General features: G+C 44.8%; 1 protein-coding gene across 3 annotated transcripts in view; it reads right to left on the bottom strand.

Annotated features, from left to right (window-relative positions):
* Positions 1–12,992, bottom strand: part of Palm2akap2 (PALM2 and AKAP2 fusion) — a 465,668-nt gene that overhangs the window by 219,215 nt on the left and 233,461 nt on the right. The window lies entirely within an intron of this gene.

Here is a 12,992-nt window from a genome sequence, read left to right as displayed (position 1 = left end):
TCTCCCTTAGTGATACAGCTTTTATTGCCAAAAAGAAGGAAGATGGAAGGAACAGATGTAACTGCCCCCCTGCTCTTCTGGAACTTTCCTCGTTTTTCACGCAGCCTCCTATATATTTTCCAAAAGGGAAATTTCAGCACTTCCAGGAGACTCTGAGAATATTACAGAAGAGCAACTACAGCCATGGTTTGGGGGAAGTCTCAGCAACCGTGTTCTTCCAGTGAAATGATAAGAATAATCATTAGGGCTGGGGATGTGGCTCAAGCGGTAGGGCGCTCGCCTGGCATGCGTGCAGCCTGGGTTCGATCCTCAGCACCACATACAAACAAAGATGTTGTGTCCGCTGAAAACTAAACAATAAATATTAAAATTCTCTCTCTCTCTCTCAAAAAAAAAATGTAAAAAAAAAAAGAATAATCATTAGCTTTTAGCTTTTAGTGAGAACTTATTCTGTGCCAAGAGCTAAGGAAGCACATGGGCTACTTTATTTGACCTTCCCAATGACCCTATGAGTAGGGAATCCCCATTTTGCATATGAGATCAATAAGGCTTGGCAAGATTAAGTAACCAGTTTGTTGATACAGAGCCTTGACCCAAGGACATGAGCCAGGAAATACAATTCCAGCTCTGCTCCTAACCACTATGCCAAACTCCTGCCACATGGGTTCTCTGGTGTCTCACGAAGTCCCTGCCTAGTTAAACACTGCATATATTGTCATGTGAGGGTGTGCTGTGAGGCAGCAATGTCCTTGGGGGTAGTGAGGGAGATGATCCTCTGCCTAAAGGACTCCAGACTGCTGCGCCTCTTGAATTTATTGGTCTGAATTAATTCTTTGGTTCATTTGTTCATTCATTCATTCATTCATTCATTCATTCATCCATCCAACCACTCACGTGTCCACTTCTGCTTCTGGCCCTTGCCCTTGCTGTGCAGGAAGCTTTGCTACAGAGGCCATCCTGCCTGTACGAATCCTCTCCCTTGCTCTCCCCTTCTTCCATCTTCCTTGGGAACTGACTACCAATTAGATTTAGAACTAAAGAGTGAGATCTTCTGAGAGGTATGGATAGGCATGGCTTTGTTTAGGAATATGCTGTGCCCCTTGGAGAACTTTTCTTTTATTGTTTTTGTTTTTTGGGGGTGCTGGGCGGGGGGGAATGGAACCCAGGGTCTTGTGAATGCTAGGCAAGCACTCTCCCACCTGAGCTATATCCCCAGGCCCCTTGGAGAACTTTTCTGTGTCCTTCTTGGATGTCAAAAAAAGGAACACTGGAAGGAGGAGACTTCGTAGCAATTACTTCAGGTGATGACCATAAGCCCTAAGTCTGAAGGCTCCTCCTCCAAATGAACATAATGCAAATACATTCATCATTTCATTGAGAGTAAAAGTGGAAGTCTTGCGACAACTCATAAGGCCGCATATTACGTAGCCTCTCAGGATCCACTGGGCCCCCTCTCTCACCAACATGCCTATTCCTCTTCAGCCTTTACTCAAAAATGGCTACTACCTGTTCACTCATATGGACCCTCTGTTCCCCTCCTCCAGGAAACTTGTCTCAAACCCTAGCCATTCTTGAAGTCTAAGTTCAGATGGCCCTGGGCCCCCTGAGGTTCTCAGAGATTCACCCCAAGAAAGTAATGTCACCCTCCTTTGAATGCTCCTCAGAGTATTATTTTGGTTTATCAGGTATATATTTTTTTCATGAAATCTATTGTATATTAGAGCATGGTTTTCAACTGAGGTGGCTTTGTCCCCTAGAGGAGATGCGGCAATGTCTAGAGATATCTTGGTTGCCCATAACTCAAGAGGAGTAGGACTGTCGTTACTGGCATCTAATGAGAAACCAGGGATGCTGCTAAATATCCTGCCATCCACAGGACAGTCCCCCACGAGGAAGGATTACCTAGCCCCCCAACAGTAACTACATTATTAACTTCCCCATCTATACTACAATACACCAAGGGGAGATCACAAACACTCTGTATGCATGTGTCAAATGAATAAAAAAGAAGCCAAACCAAATTACACAAAGGTGAGGCCTAGCCAGGACAAGACTGTGGGAATTTCTGAGACAGGGTGAATCTTCAGCAAGCTGGAGAGGCCAGGGTGTGGGCTGAGATGCACACTGAATCTAGAGGCAGGAGGAGCCTCTACACAGAGGTATAACACTCTACACAGAGGTATAACACTCCTTTGCTATTCCGAATGTTCAGCAAAATCTTCTACACACGTCTGTGTGAACTATTTTGAAGAGAACCTAGGAAAGGGATGTGAGTGTTGAACGGGGAGAATACAAGACCATCAAAGACCCATAAATTGGCCTGATTCAATGGGTGGAGCAGCTCTAAGCTAGAGGTCTCCTGAACAGCCTGGATGACACTACTGAGGGTGAATTCTGAGCAGATTTTATTGAAATCTCAAAGGGCAGAGCACTTCAACAAACATTTGGGATGTGCAGGTTATATTATTCTCAAAAATATTCCCTCTCTTCCCCTGTGCCTCTTTGGGAAAAGTACATATTTCCCAGATTCATTGATGTTAGCCTCATGGTGGGGGACACATTTCCCTCTTGACTTTGGGCTCAGCCACGTGGCCTGCTGTAGCCAATGAGATGATAGCAGACATGACACCGAGGCTTGGCTGGGCTTTCCAAGTTTGACCCCTTGTACTTTTTACTAGCACCAAGAAAAGACCTTCTCCGGGCCACTGCTCCCTCTTTAGCCCAGGCCTCAAAAAGAACACACATGGAGCAGACCTGAGCTCAGGCAAGTGCAGGCAGGACTGACCATAAGTCAGCCACTTGGCAGAGCCCAGCATGGATCAGCAAACACCCAGCCTGCTCAAAGAAGTGTCAGCAAGAACAAATGACTTTCAGTTTAAGCCAATGAACTTAAGGGAGTTTGTTATATAGCATTATTATGGTAACCATTCACTGAGACAAGACAAATGTGTGTATGTATACACATGTTAATGTATATTCCAATGATATACATCAATCATATGTATAATATGTGTGTGTTTTTATAGCATGTGCATATTTATATGCCCAATAATATCTGAAGCTACAAGGTTAGAAAGAAAATAAACTACCCTGTCCCCCTATTTCCTAATCCTCAGAGAAATCTGGAAGGAAATAGGGCACTCCTTCATGAGGATCAGGACTGAGAAAACAGGAGTTGTCTCCGGGTAATAGGATTATAGATTATCTTAATTTTGTTTTTATAATTTTCACAATGAAAAATTCACATATTACTTAACTAATGAGTTGTTTCACTTACAAAAAAATACCTCCTGAGGCCTCATCCTGAGAGCTTCTCTGTTTGAAGTGAAGAGGTTAAATGGCACCCCCTAACATCTGTTTAAATTTAAAACTAACATTTACCGAGCTTGTTTGGCTGCTGTACAGAACTGCAGAGGATTCTAAAACAAACAAGAGACAGTTAAAAATGGCTGACAAAAAAAAATGGCTGTCTCCAAGTAACTCACTTCCGGTGCGACAGCCCCAAGTGGTTAAGACTTCCCTGGGACCCGATGCCCACTGGCTGGCCTCCCTGCTGCCACAGCCAGCCCCTGCCCTATGGGTTTCAGGGCACTGGGCTATACAGTTCAGGCACTAAAGATTTGGGTCGTGATACTGTGCTGCGTAACTGAGAAGGAGGGAGGGGGTGAAACCAAACCCTGGTGATAACAACTGAGTTTCGCCCTAAAGGGGATGATTGAGGGAAACAGGCCGCCTATGCAAGTCTCAGGAGGTCAGATCCAAGGAGCAGATTTTCCTACAAATGCACAGGTGGCCTCGGGCCAGGGTCTGGGAGCTCTGGATAGCCCAGGCCATGATGTTTCTCAGGAAAATTGAGTCTTGGGGCTGAGGAGCCTCCCAAGAGACAGCGTCATAGGGTTAATAACTGTCATCCCAGCCGGGCTGGACATGCTGCTGCCCGGTAGTTTCATGTCTGAAACCTAATTCAGTCTTCTCTGGAGGTGCCAAATAGATATTGCCAAGCTAAAAATAAAGAACGGGCAGGAAGTGTAATTTATACGTAAGGTTAATGGAGGCTCTGTGGCCTGTGACAGGTGTACCAACAGTCTCTGACTGGCTGTGCTCAGTTTCTTCTGAGCAAAAAGTAGATTGTAATAAACTGTAAGGAAAGGTGACATACTGCAGCTGCGGAGGTTTAATTTACTGGAGATGAGTTTCCCGTCGGGGTCAAATGGCCTTATAAAACGTCCCTAACCGCCACAGAACATTGTCACAGGAAAATACAAAGGGCCTTTGGCTCCATTGTTCTCTATTTCAAAACTTATTCTCATATTCATCCATTAAACTTTATGCCAACACTTTCTTTGCACCAGACTCTGCAGAGCTTCAGGGACAGAGAGAAAAATCAAACACTTTCACATAAACATATAAATTACATTACAACCCCAAAAGGTGGTACCAGGGAAGAATGATGAGTTGTGGAATCGTCAGTTCTGCCTAGACCCATGTGGTAGAAACTCCAAGTAGTATGCCCTGTGATCTCTTCTCCCCCTTTTTTTTTTTACACTAACAGAATCTGTATTTTTCTGGGGCAATGAGCCCAGCTTCTTCTGAAGATAAAGACAGCCATGGCACAGAGCTGGCTAATGAGATATAAGTAAAATTGTTAGGAGGGATTACTGAGAAAGCTCTCTAAAGAAAGGAAGAGTTTATGTAAGTGGCAAGCACCTTTGCTCCTCTTTCCTTTCTTCCTGCCTGCTGCAGGGACCTCATGCTACAGAGATGTATTAGTTTCTAGTTGCTGCTATAACACCCACCACAAAATTGAATAAATATATTTACAAAATGTATATATTATGTTACCCTTGTGCAAGTCAGTCTGACATGGGAGTCACCAGGCTACAGTGAAGGTGTTGGCAGAATTGTGTCCCTTTCTGGAGGCTCTCAGAGAAAGTCACTTCCTTGCCTTTTTTCCAGATCCCTGAGGTCATTCATACTCCTTGCCTTAGTCTTCTTTCATCTTTGAAGCCAACATGCTGCATCTCTTTGAGCATTCTTCTATTGTCACCTCACCCTCTGACATTCCTGTTCTGCCTCCCTTCTCTACTTCTAAAGATTCCTGTTATTACAACAGTCTCGTCCAGACAACCCAGGATAATCATCTCCATTTATTTACTTAACAGTACTGAGGATTGAACTCAGGACCTTGCACATGTTAAGCAAGCAATCTGCTACAGAGCTATGTCCCTAGCCCTTCATCTCCCTATTTTAAAGTCAGCTATTTCGAAACTTTGCTATGGTTTGAACGTGATTTGAGTACATCCCCCAAAGTTTCATGTGCTAGAAGCTTGGCTCCCGGTGTGGCAATGTTGAGGTGGTAAGACCTTTAAGAGGTGGAGCCTAGTGGAAAGTGGTTAGGTCACTGGGGGAACTGCCCTCAAAAGAAATTAATGTAGTTTTCAAGGGATTGCAGTTAGTTCCTGCAAGAGCAGGTTGTTATAAAAAGAGCAAAATGGCCCATGAATCCCTTTTGCTTCTTCTCTTATCATGGGATCTCTGTCTCTTGCACTTTCTGCCACATGATGCAATCTATCATGATGTGATATAGCTAAGGAGGCCCTCACCAGAGGCTGAACTGATGGAGCTGCCTGATGATGGACTTTTGGCCTCCAAAACTGTGAGCTAAATAAACCTTGTTTTTTTTTTTCCCATAAAGTGTCCAGTCTCAGGTATTTTCTTATAGCAACAAAAAACATACTAATACAAACCATAATCCCCCCCTGCCATTTAACTTAACAGTTTTGGGGACTAGAATGCAAACATCTCTGGTGGTCCACCATTCTTTCTATCATAAGGAATATGGTGCTAGAAGTAGAAGAGTCATCTTGTGCCTTCAGAGGATGGTAAGGATGGCCGGATGTGCAAAAAGAGAGAAACTACCTGGGTCCCAGATGGCATAATGGAACAACTACACCATGTCTGGAGTGTCTGGCCCCAGATTTCTTATTATGAGTTTAAACCACTGTTATGATCACAACTGAATGCAACTTCCAACTGACACCAGGTGGTAAGAAAAACCTTGAGTGAGTAGGTGATACATTAGCTGGTTTTGAAGGATGCCTTCGCCAGGTGGAAATGAGAAGGGAACATGCCAAAGCAGAGAGAAAAGCATGGTCCATGGCTCCAAATATCCTATGTCCCTACTTTCACCCAGGAGCATGTGGCCTTGAGTGGCCTTGTCAGCCACACCGTGCTCTAGTTTTGTGGCTCAGCATAGGCCTCAGAGAGGCCCCAGTACCCCTGTCCTCCTTCCCAATGGCTCATCTTGTGCTTTCCTTTTGCTGTGCCTTGCCTAGACCCCATAAAATGGGTCTTCAAGACTTGGCTGGGAAGCAAGCTTCCCTCAAGGTCCAAACGAAGACAAAAGGAGGTAGGAAAGGCTGGCTGGTGAGATGCTGGGCCAGGATTCTCCCTGCTTCCCATAACCCTTTGCTATTGTCCTCTCACCTACAAGAACCAATAAATGTTTCCTTTGCCTGGGGTCTTTCTGTTGAATCCAAAAGAGTACAGTCTCATACAAACTCGGCTTGGAGAGGTTTTTGCCTGTAAACTCAGCTGGGCTTCACTTCAGTGACAACGTTTATAATGCCAACAGTTCTGATACTGCTTTTGTTTTATATGTAGTGAAATGTGTGATAATAATTATAACAATGAAGATCCTTGGCCCTGTGTTAAGTGCCATACACATTAATCTTCACAGTGTCCTGTGAAGAGAGAGAATAGTCAACTCCCATTATACAGACGAAGGGTCTCAGACTCAGGCAGGTCACTGACTTGCCCTGGGTCACAGGCATGATGACGGGCCAGGATCTGGACCCTGGGGTTCTGGCTGGAGAAACAGAAATTTTTGTCACTACTCTTGACCACCTCCCAGGACCACTTCCTCTTGACTTCTCATTCCCACAAGAAGGCACAGAGCAATACAACATGCTTTCCAGGCTCACCAGACCACAGAGGGTCACACTGGGTGCTACAGTTTGGATCCTGAATGTCCCCCAAATGCCATGTGTCCCCAGCCCATGGTGCCATTGGGAGGCTGCAGAACTTTCAGGAGGTGGGATCTAGTGGAAGGGAAGTTAGGTCCTGGTGGGTGTGCCCTTGGAGGGGAGACTGGGACCCTGGCACCTCCTCTTTCTCTCTCTTTGCCTCCTGGCAGCCACAGGTAGCAGTTTCTTCCCCAGATGCTCCCTGCCATCATGCTCCGGCTCGTCCGGGTCCAAAATCAACACAGCTGACCATGGACTGAAACTCCTAAAACTCTGAACCAAAATAAGCCTTCCCTCCTTGAGGGTTGATATCTCAGGTACTTTGTCAGTACTCAGGTACTATGCACAATGACAGAAAGCTGACCCACACACTGGGAATGGAAGTCACTTCACCTAAAGTCTCCTCATAATATGAAGTCCATGAACTGTATCCCACCAAACAGGGATCTTACCTATGCTTAAAATCCTCCATGCAGTAGCTAAAGTAGCAGAGTGCATGCCTAAAATGTGCCAAGCTCCAGTACCGCCAAACAAAAACAAACAACAACAACAAAAAACCCCAAATCCTCCATGTCTATGGTGTACGCCACCCCCCAGGGAAACCCATTCCCTCTTTGGACTGCACTGATCATCAGAATGTTCACTTACAGACTTGGCCAAGTTTGTCTCTCTACTGCTTTCACTACTTATCTGAGTTGTCTCCCTGGGAAGTGCTGAGATTGAGGTAAGTGCACACCATGATTTGTCAGAGCTCCACTCTGGAAAATGGGAAGATCTATGGCAAATGGAACCCATCCTCCATGGCAGAGCACAGATATGAATTGAGGCTCAGGAGTCGGGTAGAAACAGAAGGCAAAGTAAAAGAGAAAAGGTGGAAAGACCAGGGGGTGCATGGATTTCCAAGCTCCCTCTTGGAGGAAACTCAGCACCAACTTCCACAAGCAATACCAGAGAAATGTTCATAAAATCCAGGGACCCTTGGTATATTCCCAAGCAAGTAACTCTTTACTATGGAGCTGTATCCCAACCCCCAAGCCCAGCATTTTCCTGATGAGCCTTTGCACCCTTCCCACCATGGTTAAGGGACACAAGGCAGGTCTACCCCACCCTTGGCCAAACGCCCTGCTGTGTAGTTGACATGAATTTGAATCTCAGAAAATACTCCCTGAATACAAGGAGGTGCTGACGGGGCTGAAGGTGCTTAATTCAAACCTCTTCTCTCTTCTTGAACTGCAGTTTCACAGTTGAGCAATCAAGTGGGGTGCCTGTCTGACCCACTTGCCAAAACAAGAATCTCAGGAAGATGCTCAGAGGAGAGGAAAGTCCCAGGGCTTTGTATTTAGCATAAGAATGCAGAGGAGACTGTTGGTCATTCCATGTCCATCTGCCCTTTTTTTTCACAGCCATGCAACTAACTCTACAGCTGAACCAGGTGCACTGCCCCACAGAAGAAAGTTCACATTTCCCAGCATCCTTTGTAGCTGCAGGTACCCTGTTCTGGCCAAAAGGATGTAGGTGAAAGTGTTGTAGGGCAGCTTCTAGAATCTTCCTTAGCCTTATTTTCTTTAGCCCTTCCTTTACCCTTCTTGAAATGCATATGTGTGCATGTGGAGTTCCAGCTCCCACCTTGAACCCTATGAACAAGGACCAATCCTTATAGACAGAAAGGGACAAGTTGAAAGAAAGTTGGGTCCCTGAGGAATTCATAGAGCAATGCTACCAGACAGCTTTGGCTCAGTACCCGTGGATTTTTACTGGAGGCAGAAATAAACAATGTGTTTAAGCATTCTGGGTCTCTGTCACCTGCTTCTACATCAAATCCTAATTAATACAAGACACTTGCCACATACTGCACATATTGTTGAATTTTGAATGAGTATTCTAAGGAGTCTGCTGAGAATCTGGGGCCACAGCTAGTCACAGCCCAGAGTCTTATCAGTAACTCAGCAGAAGGGGAAAAAAATCAGCCATTGCAAGGCTTGGAATTAATTACTGCTAATCAATCTTTGTAAATGGGGCTTGGCTCCAACTGTGCTTTGTCCTTTCCCTCAGCCCCCCAAATCCTTGCTGCATCCAAAGCCTTAGTAGGGAAGTTTCGACTCACTGCACAATTATAATCATCCATGTCTTAGCATCTCTTTGGTGTGCTGTGTGTCAATCAGACTCCAAGAGTCTTTGCCAGCTGAATAATATCAGGAAGAGCCAAGGTGTGGTTATCTATGCATTTTAAAAACCACTGCAGCCTTGCAGTGCAACCAACCAATCACCCTGCATGTAAGATCTAACCACATGGAACTCACCCATGACCCTGAAGTTCCAGTTACATGGTGGAAACAGAAGCCAGAAAATATGTAGTTCAGACGTGAGGGTAGAGACAGAAGCGAAGGTGGTAAGCAGCTCGGAGTTTCACCTGCCTAGGTTTTCCCCCACCCTTTCCTTGGGAGAACAATATCCAGCTTCTTTGCTGGGGGAAAAAAAAAATCTCTAGGATTCCTATTGGATTTGGTGAAACGACTGATCAGAGAGTTCATATCCTTGGCCAAGGAGTGGCAATCTATCTAACCCAAGCCAACTAGTCACTTGCCCAGAAATCTGGGGCTTGAATCAAGGGCAAACTGCTCCTACAAAAGGACTCTGAAGACATTGTCCCTTTAGTACCTGCTGCTTGGATCTCCAGGCCAGCCTGAGACCTGATGCCAGGGAATCTCTTCATTCCATTCTAAGACTGTTAAGCCTCCTTTTTTTTACCCCTTTCTCTGCCTCTATCTTAATATCAGTTTCTATATTCCAGTTAGAGCACTTGGAAAAATACTGTTTGTTTTCGCACTAGTGGACGCTACAATATCCCTTTTCCACCTTTCGGGAAGATGGTACATTTGTTTCTATGGCAGTCCCCAAATATTTTCATTGTGACTCAATTCATAAGGAAACAGCTTCCTTTTATTTAGATGAGTGTATCTGGAGTCACGGCAGATTGTTTGACACTTTATAATGAAAAATTGTCTGTGGCTCTTAAATAAACAGAGGATTTCCACTTCTCCTTGTAAAAGAACAGGACCTCCCTGACTGCAAGGTGACTGTGGAAATTCAAACCCTTTTCATCATTTTTTATTTTTTTCCCACATCATCCCTGAGACAGAAACATGGTTGAGAAGATAAAGTCCCTTTAATAGGTATAGCTCATGTCCTTTCCCTGTTCAAAAACTCCTAGTGACTTCCTATCACCTCCTTCCCAAATCCAACCAGACTTCCCAAGCTGGATGCTCACAGCTCCACATTCTGCTCCAACCCTGTTCCAGCCTGACACTGTCCTCTGCTGAAACTGACTGCTGGGTACAAAAGCCAAGGAGCACCTCCCTGCTCCCAACTGTACTTGCTGGAAACAATCACAGAAGCCCAGGTTGACTTGTGACGCTTTAGTAATGTGCTCCTTAAGTTCCTCCAACTGGATTGACTCCCCTTTTCTAAATCTTCATAGCATTTTGAGCCTTTTAGGCACCAGGTACCTTGAACTGAGCTAAAACCCTAAGCATCTTCCCAGACCTACTGGTCCCACCTGTTTCCCAAGTGGACACTTGTTGAGAGCTAGGACTACATATTCTATCACTATACCTCATGTTCTGCCCCGTACAGACAGATGCTCAGGAAGTTTACTGAGTGAATGAAAAGCAAGGGCAACACACACATATATTTTTAAAGTGTTTGACAGTAAAACTGACTTGGAGATGGTAATATTAAACATATATATATATATATATATTTAAGTCTTGGCATGGTTTCACTACTTTCCCCTCTATTTTTTTTTTAATTTTTAATTTTTTTCTCTTTTTTTGGTACCAGGGATTGAACCCAGGGGTGCTTAACCACAAAGCCACACATCCCAAGCCCTTTTTTATATTTTTTAAATTTAGAGATAGAGTCTCACTGAATTACTTAGGGCCTCACTAAGTTTGCTGAGGCTGCCTTTGAACCCGTGGTCCTCCTGCCTCAGCCTCCTGAGTCATTGGGATTATAGGTGTGTGCCACCATGCCTGGCTTACTTTCCCCTCTGAATAACAAATTTAAATATCCAGATAGTGAGGGGAAAAAAAGAACGTCAATATCAGATTGATTTATATCTCCATCTCAGTATGTAACTGGAACTTAGAAGCACTTTTTGTTACTGATTGTGATGCTATCCAGTTGAACCCCAGAGAAGTATAAGTGAAAACCTGTTTCCCTCTAAGTTTTCTTCAGCTCACGGGGCCAACCCTTCTCCCCTCTTCCTAAGTGTTTCTTCCATCTGGACTCACACGGCTCCCACCCTCAGAGCATGTGCAAGTTGATTTCTGCTTCAGGAAATCATTTCCAAGCGGGAGCTGAGTTTTGATTTCTTGGGTGTAATTCTTACTTGAGTCTGTTTCATCAGAAATAAAGAGTTTTGATTACAGGAAAGTGGAATGATCTCCTTTCGAAGCCCTGCTTTTCTCAGTGATTCATTTAAGCTTTGGTTTCCCCCCACTGTCTCTTTTTCCAGGAAGAGAGGAAGTCCTGTCCAGCCTCACCTTCTTACCTCCAGCCTCTCACTTGGACTTTCCCGTTGGAGATCAATGTTGCCACCTGTGCCCCTGGGCAGGTCCCTTTGAGATGACACTCTATCAATCATCCCCTCTCCCCTGTGTCTTCAGCCTCTCTCCAAGATGTCTCCTTTCAATAGTCCACCAAAAAAAAAATCTCTCCACACTAAAAATAGGCAAACTTCTCCATCTTGTTCTAATGACTACCCGATCACGCTTCCAGATTCCTCCAAGGGCAGTCACTGCCTGCTGCCTCAACATCTCATGTCCTCAGCCTTGTGCCCCCTCGCTCCCCTGTTGTTTTATCTACTCTTGATAAATCCCATGACATCCTAACTGATGCCAGGTAATCTCTAACCCTCTGCAGTGTGACTATCTGAATTCTTCCATTTTATTTTCATTCACGTATTTGCTGGAGATGGAACCCAGGAGCTCTGAACTACTCCCCACAACCCCAACTTCTTCAACTTTAAATACTCTGTTGACAGCTGGGTACATTGGCACACACCTGAAATCCCAGCAGCTCAGGAGGCTGACAAAGGAGGATCAGGAGTTCAAAGCTAGTCTCAGCAACGGTGAGGTGCAAAGCAACTTAGTGAGACCCTGTCGCTAAATAAAATACAAAATGCTGGGGATGTGGCTCAGTGGTTAAGTGCCCCTACGTTCAATCCCCAGTACTCCCCCCTCCAAAAAAAAAAAAATACACTGTTGACATTCTTCTTCCCCTGTGGAGGCCAGGATGCTATAGTCTGTTTTTGTTAGGCAAGCACTCTACCAACTGAGAGAGAGAGAGAGAGAAATTTTTTTAATATTTATTTTTTTGTTTTCGGCAGACACAACATCTTTGTTTGTATGTGGTGCTGAGGATCGAACCCGATCGAACCCGGGTCGCACGCATGCCACGCGAGCGCGCTACCGCTTGAGCCATATCCCCAGCCCGCTATATTCTTGATATGAGTCCCTCTTATTCTTTTTTAAGTGTTTATTTCTTTCATTGCTCTTGTTGGTTCAATGGTCTAGTTGGTTTACTGGTTCACTGTACAACACCTGAAGCCTAGTTAATCAGGTGCAGCCTTATGCTGTAATTCCTAAGGAAGTCCGACATCTACCCAACCACCTCCACCTCCAGCATCTCTCCTGAATTCTAGCTTTGATATACATTTCCATTTTTTAATCCCTCCCTGTCCCTATGGATCTCAGGTATCTAAAACCCATCATATGCAAGCAAGACCAAGCTCATTGTTCTCCATAAAGCTGTCCTCCTCTGGTACTCTTGAGCTTAGTGGCTGCTACCAATGCCAGTCATTCTATCAATCATATAACCAGGATGTTATGCTGACCTCTGACCTGCCCCCCTCCAGCAATCATTACACACTTGCAGCTTGAATTACAATGGAAGTGTATTCCAATA

This window comes from Marmota flaviventris, chromosome 13, assembly GCF_047511675.1.
Source record: "Marmota flaviventris isolate mMarFla1 chromosome 13, mMarFla1.hap1, whole genome shotgun sequence".
Classification (NCBI taxonomy): Eukaryota; Metazoa; Chordata; class Mammalia; order Rodentia; family Sciuridae; genus Marmota; species Marmota flaviventris.
This window is presented reverse-complemented; position numbering and strand designations above follow the sequence as displayed.